The sequence below is a fragment of the Triticum aestivum genome, chromosome 7A (genome assembly GCF_018294505.1).
Source record: "Triticum aestivum cultivar Chinese Spring chromosome 7A, IWGSC CS RefSeq v2.1, whole genome shotgun sequence".
Taxonomy (NCBI): domain Eukaryota; kingdom Viridiplantae; phylum Streptophyta; class Magnoliopsida; order Poales; family Poaceae; genus Triticum; species Triticum aestivum.
The window spans coordinates 549,217,370-549,238,824 of record NC_057812.1 but is presented as its reverse complement, the minus strand read 5'-3'; positions in this window follow the sequence as shown (position 1 = coordinate 549,238,824).

Sequence of the window (21,455 nt, the reverse complement as noted above, 5' to 3'; positions counted from 1 at the left end):
GTTACCCTCCGTGGGTGGAAGTCTCCATCAACGTGGATGTACGATAGCACCACCTATCGGAACCACGACAAAAACATCCGTGTCTCCAATTGTGTTTGAATACTCCAAACCCTTCTCCTTACATTCTTGCAAGTTGCATGCTTTACTTTCTGCTGCTCATATACTCATTGCATGCTTGCTTGATATGTATTGTGTTTGTTAAACTTGTTCTTAAACTCCACTTAAACTTAAGAATATTAAAAACTGCAACTTTTGGCACTTGGTGTGTAATCACCCCCCTCTAGACACCTCTTCTCGATCCTTTCAGTCTTGCGTTTTCGCTCGCTTGTGGGACCGCAGTTGAGAGCAAACCGATGTCCCCCCCTCCCCTGCCCGCGTCATTTATTATACCAGCACTCCCTCCGTTTTATGCGGAGTAAATAAAACAGAGGGAGTATTACTACGGATGAGGATCCCCTGACGTGGCCGAACCCATTGAGTAACTGACATGCGGGGCCTAGCAAGCATGGGGTCCGCCAGTAAGTGACTGAAAGGGAGGTTAAGGCAGGGATACCTACGTCAGAGGATCCACTTCCACTATACTAGTTTGACCAAATGTTAGAGTAATAATATATGACATGCAACTTACACAAATGTTAGAGTAATAATATATGACATGCAACTTACACAAAGCATACAGGGTCTAATGCGTTTTTCGAGGCTAACTTTGACCAAATGTTAGAGTAATAATATATGACATGCAATTTACACAAAGCATACGGTCAAATTCGTATGTGAAAGGAGTTTCCAATGATAAAATTTTCACATTATACATCTATGTACTATTAATCTTGTCAATAGTCAAATTGGAAACCATCTCGAGTACAAATCTAGGAGCACGAACGAATCTAACAATATTGATTGGGCATTGTTGAATGTTGATACCTTTTTTATCAAAGTAGATATACTTTGACTACACATAAAACTTATATGTAAACTACTCCCTCCTTCCATCTGTATAGGGCCTAATGAGTTTTTGAGGCTAACTTTGACCAAAAGGTAGAGCAATAATATATGACATGCAACTTAAATAAAGCATACCATCAAATTCGCATGTGAAAGGAGCTTCCAATGATATAATTTTCGCATTATACATGTCATGTACTATTAATCTTGTAAATAGTCAAAGGCGGTCTTGAAAAATGCATTAGGCCCAATATAGATGGAAGGAGGGAGTAGAAAGGATAGGAGGGAGTATATTGTACATTCAAAAACGAAACGAATATTGAATACCCTTTATATATGATTTGCGGATGCTATGATCACCGGTTCAAAATTTTGAATCCGCCTTAGGTATCACGTGCCCCCACTCGTTCCCTCTCGATTTCATCTCGGGGTCCGGAGATCTATTGAAAGAGGACTAGGGTGGGTACATGCGAATGATACTCGGCGGAATGTTCAAATGAGGCATGCGGGAGGATGGACTCGACTGGAGGGCGACATGATCGATGGAGAAGAGGGTTGGAGAGGAATGAGAAATAAGCAAACGCCACATGATTATGCTTGAACGGCTCAAATAAACAATAAGTTGTCTCGCTTGGCCTACATAGTGAAAGGCCTAATGCACAACGCGGAGCACTGACGCTCGAATATGGCCGGGAAAACAGGGAAACAGACATGTGGGGCAGACCCATTGGGACGACGTAGCGCAGACTAGTCCAATGGAGGAGCTGGCCCATGACCTCCTTGCCACCGACAATCGTTCACGTGGGTCGTTGGGGCCAACAACGGGGCGCAGCTCCAGCACCGCCTCTGGACACGGCGACTGCAATGAGCGACACGCTCATATCGTCGCTAGACACGGTCGGTTTTAGTTTGCCGAGGGTGGCGTTAGTGTTGTGGCACGACCAATGGTATGTTTGCTTTGTGCCCAAGGTTGCCCCATCAAAGCATTGGGTAGCCAAAATTTTGGTTGAGGTATTGGTTGCCCATTATTTGGCCGACATTGGCAAGAAAAATGAACTTGAGTTGGCTAGAGTTCATTGGCATGCCAAAGAAATGGCAACCATCCAAACAAAGACAAATCTTTGGGCCATGACCAAAATTTTGGTTGAGGTATTGGTTGCCCATGATTTGGCCGACATTGGCAAGAAAAATGAACTAGAGTTGGCTATACTTCATTGGCATGCCAAAAAATGGCAACCATCCAAACAAAGACCAATCTTTTGGTCATGACCAAAATTTTGGCAAGGTGCACTTTGGCCACAATCCAAACACACCCCAACACCCGGCTTGTCAAGGATGCACGAGGCGCCGCGACGCATCCGTGGAGTGGTGTAGTGCAACCAACTGCATCCTCTGGACCTAAGACCATGCTGGGTCGTCTTGCTTTTTCAATGACATGCGGGGATCGCATGTGAGCAAAGGGCATCTCCAACGTTGCCACAACCACAGCTGACTACCCTGGCACACCAAAACCCTCGTCCCTCACGCCGTTGTGCGGTGCGTTCCCAGCTGGCGCCAGCTGCCCGCATTCATGCCGTCCGTTCGTATGTCGTCATTAAGAGGCTCGGTGCCCGAGGAACAACTCCGGCGACTTAATGACGCACCCGGGCGCTTGGCCTCATCGGAATGCGCTACTTAAAGCGGCAACGCCCAGCTAACCTCCACACCATAGCGCATCGTCCTCCTACCTGGAACCACATCCGCCATGACCGCAAGCGCGAACGCTCTGCGGGAGAGCTTGTCTTCGGGGATGGAGCTCGAGGTCGCCGCCCTCGCTGAAGTCGCTGCACAAGCGGTGGCCACGCTGGCGGCCGACGATGGGAGCACCGTCAGCCACGCGTCCTACTTGCCGCCATCCAACGTCCGGCACCGCCGAGGTTGGGGACTCCTCCGAGGATGAGTAGGGCATGGGAGGCGGCAGAGCATGGTGTGCCAACTGGCCGGTCCGTCTCCCGTGTTCTACTTTTCCTCGCCGGAGACCGCACCTTCACTTCACGGGTCTTGAACCCCGCCCCCGTACATGGAGATCACAGATGGAGGACGTCGGTCGCCGCCGTAGAATAGGTTTAGGGTCAGGTTTCTTTTATTTTTTTGTCCTATAAAAGTTCGAAATGTAATGAAAATCTGTCGTGTTTGCATTAATCTCGGCCGGTGTATATGAACTTTCACAATAATATACATATTGTAGGAGTACTAGCAAGATGCCCGTGCATTGCACGGAAGATCAAGATCTTGTGGGAGAAAAGGATGAACAAGGGAAAGCCTTATCTGCAAATGTAGAGAGGAGTGCGGGTAAATTGTCATAGTTTCCTTCCTATCCGTTAGATATAGATCAGACGGCCTATATTGCAGGATCGAACACATCTTTCTACATCTACGGGAACCTACGAAAGGGTTAACATAAATTGCCTCTCTCTCTACTCCCCTGATTTTCATGGTGGTGGGCCCCTCCCTCTCCCCAATCTACAATCAACAGCTCACACGTTTCACATTACGTTAATTACGTAACTGGGATTACGTAGGTGTAGCATTACTTGTCCTAAAAAAATCCAACTAAGCCAACCTCCCAGCATATCGCGCGGGAAAAGACCCGGCCGCGCCGTTTTAGTCGGGATTACTGGATTACTAGTAGTAGTATCAATGGATCGCGCGAAGCAACATTTTTTTTGTGGGGGCGAAGCACCTAGTTTAAAAGGAAAAAATGCGGTACACTCACAGCACTCCTGTCGCGGTCACATTGCACCCCACACACGTTCGGTCCTGCACACGGCTCACGCAAACGGAACACGCTTCGGCTTGCCTCTTCACTGACACATGGGACTGCACTTGGAGAAACCGACCATGCGCCAAACTCCCCCGCCCACCGCGCGAAAATCCTCCCCGCCCCAACACCAAAAAATTCCCCCCAAATCTGATTCAACCGCCCTTCGGCCAACTAGCCAATAATATTCCCCAAACCCCCCTCCCCCCTGTCCCCCTCCACTCCATTCGCTCCGCCAAAGCCGCCCTCCCCGCCGCGCCGATACGTCGGCGCCGCGGTTCGGCGATCCTCTCACTCCCACAGTACACTCTCGTAGACTGCCGTCCTCTAGCCGCGCCTCCACCTCTGGCTACGTTCTTGTGGAGGCGCACGGCGGTCAGCGCCGCCACCGCTAGCGACGTTCGTGTGGAGACGCATGGCGGTCAGCTTCTCCCATGGTACGCGCATTCTAGACTGAGGCCCCATTCATGTCGGTGTAGCGCTGAATGTTAGCTGATAGACGCTGTTAATCTCACTGTTTGTCGAAGTAGTTTACTGACAATATGCTCTGCTTAATAAGCTTCCTTGCCCTATTCTGCACTCAATCTTCTTAGCTGAGATGGCATGCCAAGGCCGATTAGTTGCTAAAATATCCTGCCATATATTTATTGTGACGTAGATTGCCATGGTCTAGTAGCCAATCTGTTAGGTGAAATAGATCTACACCGTTTTATACTCGATCTTTGTTGCTGCGATGGCCTTCGATAGTTCGATGGCTGTGTGCTCGGCCTCATTGACTGCTGAAACAGCCTGCCATAATTTGGCACTCAAATCTGTTTGCTGAATTAGCTTTACATATATTTCGTTACTTAGATCTGCTTGTCCAAATATCTTGCCATAGCTTTAGACATCGACCTAGGTATTTTTTTTCTGGACTTCATAAAAAGCATATATGTTTTTCCTGTAATATCTAGTAGAAGAACTAATTTGTATGTCTAACAGATGGACAAGACTTGGATAACTTCTGCTCGAAGATTCTTCGCTGCATATGTCGAGGGGGTTGAAAACTTCATGAACTTTATTAGAGCTGAGTACGGTGGTCCGAAATCAGATGTGCTCTGCCCGTGTAGCAGTTGTATGAATTCAGTTACAAGACCCCACTCAACTATGCAAAATCATCTACACTTGTATGGGTGTCGGTCACATATACTAGGTGGGTTCATCATGGTGAAGCTGTGAACGTCAATGTTATTGACTACGTGGAAGCAGCAGATCACCATCTTGATCTGCCTGATGCTGAGGTGGAAGAGGAGGAGGAGGAGGTGGTGGGAGCCAGTGAGTTTGACCAACATTGAAACAATGCTACGAAATGCTCGTGTATTCCATGAACTTTCACCTGCAGAAGAAAAACGGTGGGCCCGCATGTTGGAACAATGCAACATTGATGTCACCCCAGGAAATAAGTTGTCAGTATTCTCAGCTATGGTCACCTTTCTTCAGGTGAAGACATCTGAGCGGATGACCAACAAATCATTCAATGCGATGTTGGCTGCTTTCCGCGAATCTTTCCCAGATGCGTCTGAGCTGCCACACACCTACAGTAAAATGAAGAATTTCCTTCGTGTAGTTGGAATTGGATATGATATGATCCATGTTTGTAAGAATAATTGTGTTCTGTTCCGAAAGGATTATGCCAACTTAAGTGAAATGCCCGAAATGCAAATCATCAAGATGGAAAGATGGCGATGCTATGAAGAGGATTCCTCATAATGTTCTGAGACATTTTCCAATTACACCAAGATTGCAGAGGTTGTTTCATGATGCTGAAACAAGAGAGGATGTACTGTGGCATTCTAGGAACCATGAGTACAGAGATCAGAATGTAATGAGCCATCCATCTCATGGTAGTGAGTGGAAAAGCTTCAATGATAAACACAAAGAGTTTGTTGCTGACTCGAGAAACATTAGACTTGGCTTAGCTTCAGATGCATTTAACCCATTTGGCCACCAGAGCGCCAGATATAGCATGTGGCCAGTGCTTGTTATCCCTTACAACATGCCTGCAAATGTCTGCACCAAAGAATCAAACTACATGATGGCCTTGCTCATCCCAGGTCCAAAAAGTCCCGGAAAGGATTTTGATTTGTTCATGGAGCCTCTTGTGGAGCAACTTCAACAGCTATGGAAGGGTGTTCTCACTCGAGATCTATATAGCAGCCCACCAGCTGATTTCTTTCTGCGTGCTATTATAACTTGGTGCATCCATGATTATCCGGCTTTGGGCACTATGTCAGGGTGAACGACACATGGTTACAATGCATGTGTTCGTTGTGACAGGAATCCACTGTCATACGCAATACTTAGCAAGATCTGTTACATTGGACACCGCCGTTTCCTTGCGAAGGACAAGCCGCTTCCTAGAAAATACCGAAGACATGTGTTCAATGCAAAGCATGAAAACCGTGATGCGCCAAAGAGGCTCACCGCGGATGAGTTGCAAGTGGAATTAGAGAAGGTCAGGCATATTACACCAGGAAACCATCCTGATAATGGTAGCGGAAAAAGGAAGCGTGGCAGGGCAGAAGAGAGATTGTTGTTTACCCGCAGGTCCACTTTGTGGGACTTGGAGTATTGGAAAGATTTGGATCTGCGGCATAATCTTGATGTGATGCACATCGAGAAAAATATATGTGACAGCATTATCGGCACACTTCTTAATATTGAAGGCAAGACGAAAGATACCTTAAAATCTAGGATTGATTTGACACACCTGGGTATCAGACAGTATTTGCAGGTGCAAGATGAAGGTAAACCACGGGATATGGCACCAGCTGTGTATGTCTTGGACAAGGTAAAAAGAAAAGAATTCTGCGAGGTCCTGTCACGTGTGAGATTCCCACATGGGTTTGCTTCCAACCCTGAAAGGAGAGTCAATGCAGATGGAAACAAGGTACAAGGGTTGAAAACTCATGACTGCCACGTCCTACTTCTAAGGGTTTTACCTGTTATCCTTAGAGGATTGGGCCGCCCTGACTTATACAGAGCAATGTTGGAAATATGCCCTAGAGGCAATAATAAATTAGTTATTATTATATTTCCTTCTTCATGATAATCGTTTATTATCCATGCTAGAATTGTATTGATAGGAAACTCAGATACATGTGTGGATACATAGACAACACCATGTCCCTAGTAAGCCTCTAGTTGACTGGCTCGTTGATCAATAGATGGTTACGGTTTCCTGACCATGGACATTGGATGTCATTGATAACGGGATCACATCATTAGGAGAATGATGTGATGGACAAGACCCAATCCTAAGCATAGCACTAGATCGTGTAGTTCGTATGCTAAAGCTTTTCTAATGTCAAGTATCATTTACTTAGACCATGAGATTGTGCAACTCCCGGATACCGTAGGAGTGCTTTGGGTGTGCCAAACGTCACAACGTAACTGGGTGGCTATAAAGGTACACTACGGGTATCTCCGAAAGTGTCTGTTGGGTTGGCACGAATCGAGACTGGGATTTGTCACTCCGTGTGACGGAGAGGTGTCTCTGGGCCCACTCGGTAGGACATCATCATAATGTGCACAATGTGATCAAGGAGTTGATCACGGGATGATGTGTTACTAAATGAGTAAAGAGACTTGCCGGTAACGAGATTGAACAAGGTATTGGGATGCCGACGATCGAATCTTGGGCAAGTATCGTACCGCTAGACAAAGGGAATTGTATACGGGATTGATTAAGTCCTTGACATCGTGGTTAATCCGATGAGATCATCGTGGAACATGTGGGAGCCAACATGGGTATCCAGATCCCGCTGTTGGTTATTGGCCGGAGAGTCATCTCGGTCATGTCTGCATGTCTCCCGAACCCGTAGGGTCTACACACTTAAGGTTCGGTGACGCTAGGGTTATAGAGATATTAGTATGCGGTAACCCGAAAGTTGTTCGGAGTCCCAGATGAGATCTCGGACGTCACGAGGAGTTCCGGAATGGTCCGGAGGTAAAGAATTATATATAGGAAGTGCTATTTCGGCCATCGGGACAAGTTTCGGGGTCACCGGTATTGTACCGGGACCACCGGAAGGGTCCCGGGGGTCCACCGGGTGGGGCCACCTGCCCCGGGGGCCACATGGGCTGTAGGGGGTGCGCCTTGGCCTACATGGGCCAAGGGAACCAGCCCCTAGAGGCCCATGCGCCAAAGGGACAAGAGGAGGGGAGAGTCCTAAAGGGGGAAGGCACCTCCGAGGTGCCTTGGGGAGCATGGACTCCTCCCCCCCTTGGCCGCACCCTTCCTTGGAGGAAGGGGCAAGGCTGCGCCCTTCCCCTCTCCCTTGGCCCTATATATAGTGGGGGGAAGGGAGGGCAACCATAGCTAAGCCCTGGCGCCTCCCTCTGCCTCCCATGACACACCTCCCTCCTCCCGCAGTGCTTGGCGAAGCCCAGTTGGAATCCCGCTACTTCCACCACCACGCCGTCGTGTTGCTGGATCTCCATCAACCTCTACTCCCCCCTTGCTGGATCAAGAAGGAGGAGACGTCGCTGCTCCGTACGTGTGTTGAACGCGGAGGTGCCGTCCGTTCGGCGCTAGGATCATCGGTGATTTGGATCACGACGAGTACGACTCCATCAACCCCGTTCTCTTGAACGCTTCCGCGCGCGATCTACAAGGGTATGTAGATCCACTCCTCCCTCGTTGCTAGATGACTCCATAGATAGATCTTGGTGACACGTAGGAAAATTTTGAATTATTGCTACGTTACCCAACAATGGCATCATGAGCTAGGTCTATGCGTAGTTTCTATGCACGAGTAGAACACAAAGTAGTTGTGGGCGTTGATTTTGTTCAATATGCTTGCCGTTACTAGTCTTATCTTGATTCGGCGGCATCGTGGGATGAAGCGGCCCGGACCGACCTTACACGTACTCTTACGTGAGACTGGTTCCACCGACAAACATGCACTAGTTGCATAAGGTGGCTGGCGGGTGTCTGTCTCTCCAACTTTAGTCGGATCAGATTCGATGAAAAGGGTCCTTATGAAGGGTAAATAGCAATTGGCATATCACGTTGTGGTTTTTGCGTAGGTAAGAAACGTTCTTGCTAGAAACCCATAGCAGCCACGTAAAACATGCAACAACAATTAGAGGACGTCTAACTTGTTTTTGCAGGGTATGCTATGTGATGTGATATGGCCAAAGGATGTGATGAATGATATATGTGATGTATGAGATTGATCATGTTCTTGTAATAGGAATCACGACTTGCATGTCGATGAGTATGACAACCGGCAGGAGCCATAGGAGTTGTCTTAATTTATTTATGACCTGCGTGTCAACATAGACGTCATGTAATTACTTTACTTTATTGCTAACCGTTAGCTGTAGTAGTAGAAGTAATAGTTGGCGAGACAACTTCATGGAGACACAATGATGGAGATCATGATGATGGAGATCATGGTGTCATGCCGGTGACGATGATGATCATGGAGCCCCGAAGATGGAGATCAAAAGGAGCAATATGATATTGGCCATATCATGTCACTATTTGATTGCATGTGATGTTTATCATGTTTATACATCTTATTTGCTTAGAACGACGGTAGTAAATAAGATGATCCCTCGTTAAAATTTCAAGAAAGTGTTCCCCCTAACTGTGCACCGTTGCGACAGTTCGTGTTTCGAAGCACCACGTGATGATCGGGTGTTAGAATCTTACGTTCACATACAACGGGTGTAAGCCAGATTCACACACGCGAAACACTTAGGTTGACTTGACGAGCCTAGCATGTACAGACATGGCCTCGGAACTCAGAAGACCGAAAGGTCGAACATGAGTCGTATAGAAGATACGATCAACATGAAGATGTTCGCCGATGTTGACTAGTCCGTCTCACGTGATGATCGGACACGGCCTAGTTGACTCGGATCATGTAATCACTTAGATGACTAGAGGGATGTCTATCTGAGTGGGAGTTCATAAGATGAACTTGTTTATCCTGAACATAGTCAAAAGGATTTTGCAAATTATGTCGTAGCTCGCGCTTTAGTTCTACTGTTTAGATATGTTCCTAGAGAAAATTTAGTTGAAAGTTGATAGTAGAATTATGCGGACTAGGTCCGTAAACTGAGGATTGTCCTCATTGCTTCATAGAAGGCTTATGTCCTTAATGCACCGCTCAGTGTGCTGAACCTCGAACGTCGTCTGTGGATGTTGCGAACATCTGACATACACATTTTGATAACTACGTGATAGTTCAGTTAAACGGTTTAGAGTTGAGGCACCGAAGACGGTTTTGAAACGTCACGAAACATATGAGATGTTTCGAGGGCTAAAATTGGAATTTCAGGCTCGTGCCCACGTCAAGAGGTATAAGACCTCCGACGATTTTCTTAGCCTGCAAACTAAGGGAGAAAAGCTCAATTGTTGAGCTTGTGCTCAGATTGTCTGAGTACAACAATCATTTGAATCAAGTGGGAGTTGATCTTCCAGATAAGATAGTGATGTTTCTCCGAAGTCATTACCACCAAGCTGCTAGAGCTTCGTGATGAACTATAATATATCAGGGACATATATGATGATCCTTGAGATATTCGCGATGTTTGACACCACAAAAGTAGAAATCAAGAAGGAGCATCAATTGTTGATGGTTGGAAACCACTAGTTTCAAGAAGGGCAAGGGCAAGAAGGGATACTTCATGAAACGGCAATTCAGCTGCTGCTCTAGTAAAGAAACCCAAGGTTGAACCCAAACCCGAGACTAAGTGCTTCTGTAATAAGGGGAATAGCCACTAGAGCAGAATTACCCTAGATACTTGGTAGATTAGAAGGCTGGCAAGGTCGATAGAAGTATATTGGATATACATTGTGTTGATGTGTACTTTACTAGTACTCCTAGTAGCACCAGGGTATTAGATACCAGTTCGGTTGCTAAGTGTTAGTAACTCGAAATAAAAGCTATGGAATAAACGGAGACTAGCTAAAGGTGAGCTGACGATATGTGTTGGAAGTGTTTCCAGGGTTGATATGATCAAGCATCACACGCTCCCTCTAACATCGAGATTGGTATTAAAACCTAAATAATTGTTATTTGGTGTTTGCGTTGAGCATAAACATGATTGGATTATGTCTATCGCAATACGGTTATTCACTTAAAGAGAATAATGGTTACTCTGTTTATTTGAATAATACCTTCAAATGGTCTTACACCTAAAATGAATGGTTTATTGAATCTCGATCGTAGTGATACACATGTGCATGCCAAAAGATATAAGATAGTAATGATAGTACCACCTACTTGTGGCACTGCCGCGTAAGTCATATCAGTATAAAACGCATGAAGAAGCTCCATGTTGATGGATCTTTGGGCTCACTCTTTTTTAAAAGGGTTTGAGACATGCGAACCATGTCTATTGGTGTATATGCATGAAGAAACTCCATGCAAATGGACCGTTTGAACTCACTTGATTTTGAATCACTTGAGACATGCAAATCATACCACATGGGCAAGATGACTGAAAAGCCTCGTTTTCAGTAAAATGGAACTAGAAAGCAACTTGTTGGAAGTAATACATTTTGATGTGTGCAGTCCAATGAGTGCTGAGGCATGTAGTGGATATCGTTATGTTCTTACTTCACAGATGCTTTGAGTAGATGTTGAGTATATTTACTTGATGAATCACGAGTCTGAATTATTGAAAGGTTCAAGTAATTTCAGGGTGAAGTTGAAAGATCATCGTGACAAGAGGATAAAATATCTATGATATGATCATAGAGATGAATATCTGAATTACGAGTTTGGCACAGAATTAAGACATTGTGGGAATTGTTTCACAACTAATACAGCCTGGAACACCATAGTGTGATGGTGTGTCCGAACATCATAACTGCACCCTATTGGATATGATGCATACCATGATGTCTCTTATCGAATTACCATAATAGTTTATGGGTTAGGCATTAGAGACAACCACATTCACTTTAAATAGGGCACCACATAATTCCGATGAGATGACACGATATGAACTATGGTTTAGAGAAACCTAAGCTGTCATTTCTTAGAAGTTTGGGGCTGCGACGCTTATGTGAAAAAGTTTCAGGCTGATAAGCTCGAACCCAAAGCGGATAAATGCATCTTCATAGGACACCCAAAACAGTTGGGTATACCTCCTGTCTCAGATCCGAAAGCAACAAAGGATTGTTTCTTGAATCGGGTCCTTTCTCGAGGAAAAGTTTCTCTCGAAAGAATTGAGTGGGAGGATGGTGGAGACTTGATGAGGTTATTGAACCGTCTCTTCAACTAGTGTGTGGCAGGGCACAGGAAGTTGTTCCTGTGGCACCTACACTAATTGAAGTGGAAGTTTATGATAGTGATCATGAAACTTCAGATCAAGTCACTACCAAACCCCGTGGGATGACAAGGATGCATACTACTTCAGAGTGGTACGTAATCCTGTCTTGGAAGTCATGTTGCTAGACAACAATCAACCTACGAGCTATGGAGAAGCGATGGTGGGCCCGGATTCCGATAAATGGCTCGAGGCCATAAAATCCGAGATAGGATCCATGTATGAAAACAAAGTATAGACTTTGGAAGAACTACTTGATGGTCGTAAGGCTGTTAGGTACATATGGATTTTAAAAGGAAGACGGACAATGATGGTAAGTATCACCATTAAGAAAGCTCGACTTGTCGTTAAGATGTTTTCCGACAAGTTCAAGGAGTTGACTACGATGAGACTTTCTCACTCGTAGCGATGCTAAGAGTCTGTTGGAATTATATTAGCGATTATTGCATTATTTATGAAATCTTGCAGATAGGATGTCAAAACATTGTTTCCTCGATGATTTTCTTGAGGAAAGGTTGTATGTGATACAACCAGAAGGTTTTGTCAATCCTGAAAGATGCTAATAAGTATGCAAAGCTTCAGCTATCCTTCTAAGGACTGGAGTAAGCATCTCGGAGTTGGAATGTATGCTTTGATGATGATCAAAGATTTTGGGTGTATATAAAGTTTATGAGAAACTTGTATTTCCAAAGAAGTGAGTGGGAGCACTATAGAATTTCTGATAAGTATATGTTGTCGACATATTATGGATCAGAAATGACGTAGAATTTCTGGAAAGCATATAGGGTTATTTGGAAAGTGTTTTTCAATGGAAAGCCTAGATCTAGCTACTTGAACATTGAGCATCAAGATCTATAAGGATAGATCAAAACGCTTAATGGTACTTTCAAATGAGCACATACCTTGACATGATCTTGAAGGTGTTCAAGATGGATCAGTCAAAGAAGGAGTTCTTGCCTGAGTTGTAAGGTATGAAGTTAAGACTTAAAGCTCGACCACGGCAGAAGAAAGAGGAAGGACAAAGGTCGTCCCCTATGCTTTTATCATAGGCTCTCTACAGTATGCTATGCTGTGTACCGCACCTGAAGTGTGCCTTGCCATGAGTTGGTCAAGGGGTACAAGAGTGATCCAAGAATGGATCACAGATAGTGGTCAAAGTTATCCTTAGTAACTAGTGGACTAAGTAATTTTCTCGATTATGGAGGTGGTAAAAGAGTTCGTCGTAAAGGGTTACGCCGATGCAAGCTTAACACCTATCCGGATAGCTCTGATTAGAGATACCGGATACGTATAATGGAGCAACAATTTAGAATAGCTCCAAGTAGAACAGTTATTTGGAATGGCTCCAAATGTAGCGTAGTAGTTGCATCTAGGAGATGACATAGAGAATTGTAAAGCGCACACGGATCTGAAAGGTTCAGACCTGTTGACTATAACCTCTCTCACAAGCATAACATGATCAAACCCAGAACTCATCGAGTGTTAATCACATGGTAAATGTGAACTAGATTATTGACTCTAGTAAACTCTTTGGGTGTTAGTCACATGGGGATGTGACCTTGAGTGTTAATCACATATCGATGTGAACTGGATTATTGACTCTAGTGCAAGTGGGAGACTATTGGAAATATGCCCTAGAGGCAATAATAAATTAGTTATTATTATATTTCCTTGTTCATGATAATCGTTTATTATCCATGCTAGAATTGTATTGATAGGAAACTCAGATACATGTGTGGATACGTAGACAACACCATGTCCCTAGTAAGCCTCTAGTTGACTGGCTCGTTGATCAATAGATGGTTACGGTTTCCTGACCATGGACATTGGATGTCATTGATAACGGGATCACATCATTAGGAGAATGATGTGATGGACAAGACCCAATCCTAAGCATAGCACTAGATCGTGTAGTTCGTATGCTAAAGCTTTTCTAATGTCAAGTATCATTTCCTTAGACCATGAGATTGTGCAACTCCCGGATACCGTAGGAGTGTTTTGGGTGTGCCAAACGTCACAACGTAACTAGGTGGCTATAAAGGTACACTACGGGTATCTCCGAAAGTGTCTGTTGGGTTGGCACGAATCGAGACAGGGATTTGTTTCTCCGTGTGACGGAGAGGTGTCTCTGGGCCCACTCGGTAGGACATCATCATAATGTGCACAATGTGATCAAGGAGTTGATCACGGGATGATGTGTTACGAAATGAGTAAAGAGACTTGCCGGTAACGAGATTGAACAAGGTATCGGGATGCCGACGATCGAATCTCGGGCAAGTATCGTACCGCTAGACAAAGGGAATTGTATACGGGATTGATTAAGTCCTTGACATCGTGGTTCATCCGATGAGATCATCGTGGAACATGTGGGAGCCAACATGGGTATCCAGATCCCGCTGTTGGTTATTGGCCGGAGAGTCATCTCGGTCATGTCTGCATGTCTCCCGAACTCGTAGGGTCTACACACTTAAGGTTCGGTGACGCTAGGGTTATAGAGATATTAGTATGCGGTAACCCGAAAGTTGTTCAGAGTCCCGGATGAGATCCCGGACGTCACGAGGAGTTCCAGAATGGTCCGGAGGTGAAGAATTATATATAGGAAGTGCTATTTCGGCCATCGGGACAAGTTTCGGGGTCACCGGTATTGTACCGGGACCACCGGAAAGGTCCCGGGGGTCCACCGGGTGGGGCCACCTGCCCCGGGGGCCACATGGGCTGTAGGGGGTGCGCCTTGGCCTACATGGGCCAAGGGCACCAGCCCCTAGAGGCCCATGCGCCAAAGGGACAAGAGGAGGGGAGAGTCCTAAAGGGGGAAGGCACCTCCGAGGTGCCTTGGGGAGCATGGACTCCTCCCCCCCCCCTTGGCCGCACCCTTCCTTGGAGGATGGGGCAAGGCTGCGCCCTTCCCCTCTCCCTTGGCCCTATATATAGTGGGGGGAAGGGAGGGCAACCATAGCTAAGCCCTGGCGCCTCCCTCTGCCTCCCATGACACACCTCCCTCCTCCCGCAGTGCTTGGCGAAGCCCTGTTGGAATCCCGCTACTTCCACCACCACGCCGTCGTGTTGCTGGATCTCCATCAACCTCTCCTCCCCCCTTGCTGGATCAAGAAGGAGGAGACGTTGCTGCTCCGTACGTGTGTTGAACGCGGAGGTGCCGTCCGTTCGGCGCTAGGATCATCGGTGATTTGGATCACGACGAGTACGACTCCATCAACCCCGTTCTCTTGAACGCTTCCGCGCGCGATCTACAAGGGTATGTAGATCCACTCCTCCCTCGTTGCTAGATGACTCCATAGATAGATCTTGGTGACACGTAGGAAAATTTTGAATTATTGCTACGTTACCCAACAAGCAGTTGCAGAGTTGGGACAATTCTTCAGGGAACTCTGCAGTAGGAATATCAGGATAGATGCTTTGGAGCGTCTTAGAGACAAGATACCAACTATCCTATGCGACCTTGAGAAGATATATCCTCCAGCCTTCTTTGATGTGATGGTGCATTTGGCTGTTCATCTACCTGATGAGGCACTACTTAGAGGTCCAGTACAGTATGGCTGGATGTACCCTATTGAAAGGTGGCTAGGCACTTTCAAGGGCTATGTTAGGAACAGAGCTAGACCCGAGGGTTCCATTGCAGAGGCCTACATTGCTACAGAAGTGTTGACATTCTGCTCAAAATACATTGAAACAGCTGATCAGCTTAGCAAAGAGGTGGGTGAAGACAATCCCGGGCTCAATATTTTTGATTATTCTGTTCGAGTTACAGGGAAGAGTCGACAAGAGGACAAACCTAAAGATTTGGACAAAATGTTTGGTATGTGTTGAATAGCTGTCCTAAGATACTACCTTATATCAAGTAAGTGCAGTATTGCAGCTTATACATCGTAATCTACCAAACTTGCAGCACATTCTTATATATTTACATGTTTGACGCGATCACTATGTTGTGCAGCATCTACAAAGAGGAGTTACTGCCGCAAAATCCAAGAAACATTAACAAACTGGTTATTGCAGGATTTGCGAAATGCTTCAAGAACCATGTAAGCTTTTGAAGTGCACTGTAAGCTTTTGAAGTACATAAGATGATCAGCTTGTCTATTTTCTAACCATAGGTTAAGAATATGTGGGAGGATGGGCAGGCAGTTGATGATGCCCTTTACTCACTAGCAATGGCTCCTGATACTCGGGTTAGACATTATGAATATTGCGTTGTTGGAGATGTGTGCTACAACACCCTTGCACGAGACGAAGGCAGGAAGACACAAAATAGTGCCATCATGAGCACGGATACGTATGACAAAGAGACAACTGAAATGTATGCTAACATAACAGACATTGTTCAGTTGCAGTATATCTCTAGTTTCGAGGATCATCGGTGTGTGGTTCTGTTGTGCTGTCGTTGGTATAACCTGTTTTCCAGGATCGCAAAACCCAGAGCTGATGATTATTTCAAATCCATCAATGTCAAGGCGGCCTACCAGACCAACGAGCCTTTTATTTTGGCAAATCAAGCAACGCAGATATTTTTCTTGGAAGACACATTTGCACGTAGCGATGACTGGAGAGTATTGCAAAGGTTTGAGCAGAGGAATTCGTTTAATGAAGTTGCACAACAAGATGATTCTTACACTGCGCCTGATGTACAAGATAACACAGATGTTCCTAATATCTTTGAGAACCATCACGTCAATGACGCCGGCAAAAAGATTGCCTGTCGTGCTGTGGACATACAAGAGTTGATCAAGAAGAAGCCAACGTTCGAGGACGTTGAGTACGAAGAAGAAGATGACACCGTGGGGAATTACGATTCAGACTGATACACATGGTGAATATGTTGACGCTACTGCTGCGGATGATGATTACATTGCTTTTGTCGTATTTGCCTGTCAGAAGACGTTTTTTATCTACTATGTGAAATTGTGTTTGCTATGACAACTGAAACCTGATGAACATGTTGTTTAGTATTTTGCTGTGAGAACATCACTTGTTATGTATGCTGATTTGTGTTTGGTGATTGTATGACAACTAAAACATGATGACATTGTTGTTTAGTTGTACTCATATTTGGCTGTGACACTTGAATTTGATGACATAGTTTGCTGTTGGACTGCAATTTGCTCGACGTCTTCGAATGAGAACAAAGCTGATCCGACAGGGCCTCTGCTATTTATTTATTTATATGAGCAAAAGGGGATACCCCCTGATTTCCGTTAATAGAAATCATTAGATGTTCAAAACACTACCCCAGCCTGCTACACAGGTTTCATTCATTACTAGTTTCAGCAAAGTGCTCATGTCGTAGCCACTGAATACATCACGAGTGCTACATACACTGCAAATAAAGAGACAATCATCCTACAGAGCACATCGATTTTGCTCATTATCTTCACAAGCTCTTTCAACTCCTCATTGCTGTCAAGGCCGTTCAGCAGCTGTTGCTTGGCCATGATCAGAGGAACTGCATCTTTAACCTTCTGCTATGCATCTTCCTCTTCTGCTGTTCCTTCAGTTACCTGTCCAACACCCCAACCTGCTGGTATTGGGATTCCTCGGCTAACCAAATAATCAGCGTAGTTGCATTCCCCCACATGAGCAACTTCCCAGAAATACAAATCACACGAATCTTCCCTTTTCTACATGAATCAAATTGGTAGATCATCAACCAAACAATTAAAAAAATCAGCAACTAAAAGCAGCAGAACAACACTTAAACATAGTATTACCCCATGATTCGAGCATTTGTAGAAGACTCGGCCAGGGTTGTGGATTGTGGTTGAGACACGACGGATGACTCTGCGTGATTTGCAGCAGTGGCACCACACCAACGGCAGCAGGTTGCGATGAGCAATCGGTTGCGGTGCGCGTGCCGGCGAGGGTGTGATGAGACCCACAGGCGATGGTACGGGTTGCGACTTGGCGCATATCTGGTTGTTGCCTGTTGAAGAGCAGGTGGACGAGCAGCCAGCGGACATGGTTGTTGTGGCCAGAGCTTCTGATGCTAGGCAGAGTAAGTAGAGAAGAGGAGAAGCGGACGTTGGATATGTCAGTTTCATTACTTGCAGAGTAGCATAGCACCATATATAGTCATAGTCTAGGTTTGGATTCGAACCAGCTACATGAGCACATCTTTCTTTTTTCTAAAACTCGGCAACGTCTCTTTACTGGTACACTAGCTTGTTCTGTACGCCTTCCCAAGTCTTTGATTTTCTTTCCCTTTTTTTGCGAGGACCTGACAGCTGGGACCCACCGGAAGTGCCTCTGTATTTGGCAAAAACAACGTTCCCCCCGCTGACATGTCGGACCCACCAGCTATATCTTCACACGCAAGGAAGTGCCTCCTTATTACGCACAAAAAATGAATACCCCCCTGCTAGCTGGGACCCACCATAGTGGGAGGATGACTTGTGGGCCAACAAGGTTGACGGGGATGGAGGGCTTTGTCAACTTAGTCAATATGAATGATTCTAGCTCCAGTGACCGTACGATGTCCATCCAACGGGCGTAGTGCTTCTTCAACCTCTCGTCTTCTTGCTCCAGCCGCCCAAAGCAGCGCCGGTTGTGCCGCATACTCCTGCCTCCCGTGGCCGGCTGTGCTGCCGCGGAGGCCTCACCGCCCCCTACTATTCCCACCGCTGGCCAGGCCCTGCGGCGACGGCAGCCTCACACCGCAGCCGAACCAGTGAACCCTCGTACTCCTCTTCGCGCGGGCTTCCATTGCCGCGTCTTCCCCGGCTCCGCGTCTTCCCCGGCTCCACGTCGTCCCCTTCCTAGGCCTCGCCCTTGCCCACCGCCGTGGTGCTCTCCGCGCGGCGTGGTCAACGTGGTCAAGGAATGACTTCCATCGGAAGAGTACTGTACGTGGAGAGGCTGACAGCTGGGTCCACGGCCACAGCCCTGCTTTTTTGTGATTTGCCAAGTAAGTCACTTTGTCACGCCTGTTGGGCTGCAAATCTTTCAAGACGAGGAGAGATTTCATTCGGCTGGCCGAGAAAATGGCCCATCAGTAATGAGAAATGGGTTGTACATTTTTAAAACACATCAAACCGACAATTAGTTTCAAATATCTTTTTTTTCATTTCAAGATTTTAAATTACATTAATTTTTATGCGTGGAGAATTTGTTGGATTTTATATTGATACACATTTATTTTTAAAATCAGTTTGAATGTGAGTCGAAATTTCGGAATTAAAAATAGTTCGGACCGCACCGAAATATGCAAAATTTTGTTTTTTAACCGTGGCCACAATTTGGGCTGTAATGCTAACAAAAAGAATATGGGCTCCAAAAAAACCTTAAGAATTAGCAAATGGGCTGAAAATTATTAGAAATAATGGCAGATGGGTTGTATGCTGTTTTCCACAGATTTGAGGCTTTCCTAGAAAAAGGTTGATGCACAAGCAGTGACTGTTGGATGTCCATCCAACGGCCGTCGTGCTTCTTCAATCTCTGCTCTTCTTGCTCCAGCCGCTCAAACAGGCGCCGGCGGGACTGCCTGCTCCCTCCTCCCCGCGGCCGGCTCTGCTGTCGCGCAGGCCTCACCGCCCAACCGTACTCCCATCGCTGGCCTAGCCATCCCTCTACTCACCCACACCTGCTGTTATTCTCCGGTGGCGGCAGACGAACCAGTAAACCCTCGTACAGTCATACTCCCCTCCGCGTAGGAAACAATTGCTGAGTCTTCCTTGCCTCCGTGTCGTTCCCTTCCTAGGCCTCGCCGACGTCCACCGCCCTGGTGCTCTCGGCGCGGCCTGGTCAACGTGGTCAACGACCGACATGCATCTGAAGTGGACTGTACATGGAGAGCCGACAGCTGGGTCCATGGCCGCACGCAAGGAAATGCCTCCTTGTTACACGCAAAATAATGATTCCTCCACCTGACATCAGGGACCCACCGAAAGGGCCTCTGTATTTCACGAAGAAAACGTTACCGCCATTGACAGCTCGAACCCACCAGCTATATCTTTGCACGCAAGGAAGTGCCTCCTTATTACGCACAAAAAAATGAATTCTCCCCTTGTTAGATGGGACCCAGTATAGTGGCAGGCTGACTTGTGGGCCTACTAACTTGACGGAGACGGAGGGCTTTGTCAACTTAGTCAATAATGCACGATTCTAGCTCCAATGACCGTACGATGTCCATCCAACGGTCGTAGTGCTTCTTCAACCTTTGGTCTTCTTGCTCCAGCCACCCAAACCAGCGCCGGTCGTGCCTCGTGCTCCTGCCTCCCGTGGCCGGCTGCGATGCGGCGGAGGCCTCACCGCCCCCTACTGCTCCCACCACTGGCCAGGCTATCCCTCTACTCACCCACATCCCCTGTTACTCTGTGGCGACGGCAGCCTCACACCGCAGCGAACCAGTGCCCTCGTACTCCTCTATGCGTGGGCATCCACTGCCGCGTCTTCCCCGGCTTCACTTCGTCCCCTTCCTAGGCTCGCCGTCGTCCACCGCCCTGGTGCACTCAGCGCGGCGTGGTGAACGTGGTCAAAGAACGGCTTCCATCAGACATGGACTGTATGTGGAGAGGCTGACAGCTGGGTCCACGGCCGCAGCAAGGAAGTGCCTCCTTATTACGTGCAAAATAATTATTCCTCCACCTGACAGCAGGGACCCACCAGACGTGCCACCAGTATTTTGCGAAAAAATAATTTCCCCCTGACTGTTGGGACCCACCGGACGAGCCACCGTATTTCGCGAAAAAATCGTTCCCCCCCCCCCCCCCCCCGCTGTCAGGTCGGACCCACCGGAAGTGCCTCCTTATTACGCACAAAAAAATGACTACTCCCCCGGCTAGATGGGACCCGCCTTGGTGGAAGCTGACTTGTGGGCCTACTAAGTTGACGGGGATGAAGGGCTTTGTCAAGTTAGTCAATATGAACGATTCTAGCTCCATTGACCGTACGATGTCCATCCAATGGTCGTGGTGCTTCTTCAACCTCTGGTCTTCTTGCTCCAACCGCCCAAAGCAGCACCGGTCGTGCCACATGCTCCTGCCTCCCGTGGCCGGCTGTGCTGCCGCGGAGGCCTCACCGCCCCCTACTATTCCCACCGCTGGCCAGGACTTGCGGCGACGGCAGCCTCACACCACAGCTGAACCAGTGAACCCTTGTACTCCTCTCCGCGCGCGCGGGGGCTTCCACTGCCGCATCTTCCCTGGCTCCCCGTCGTCCCCTTCCTAGGCCTTGCCGTCATCCACTGCCCTGGTGCTCTCGGGGCGGCATGGTCAACATGGTCAAGGAACGACTTCCATCGGACGTGGACTGTACGTGGAGAGGCTGACAGCTGGGTCCACGGCAGCAGCAAGGAAGTGCCTCCTTATTACGCAGAAAATAATGATTCCTCCACCTGACAGCAGGGACCCACCAGACGGGCCACCGTATT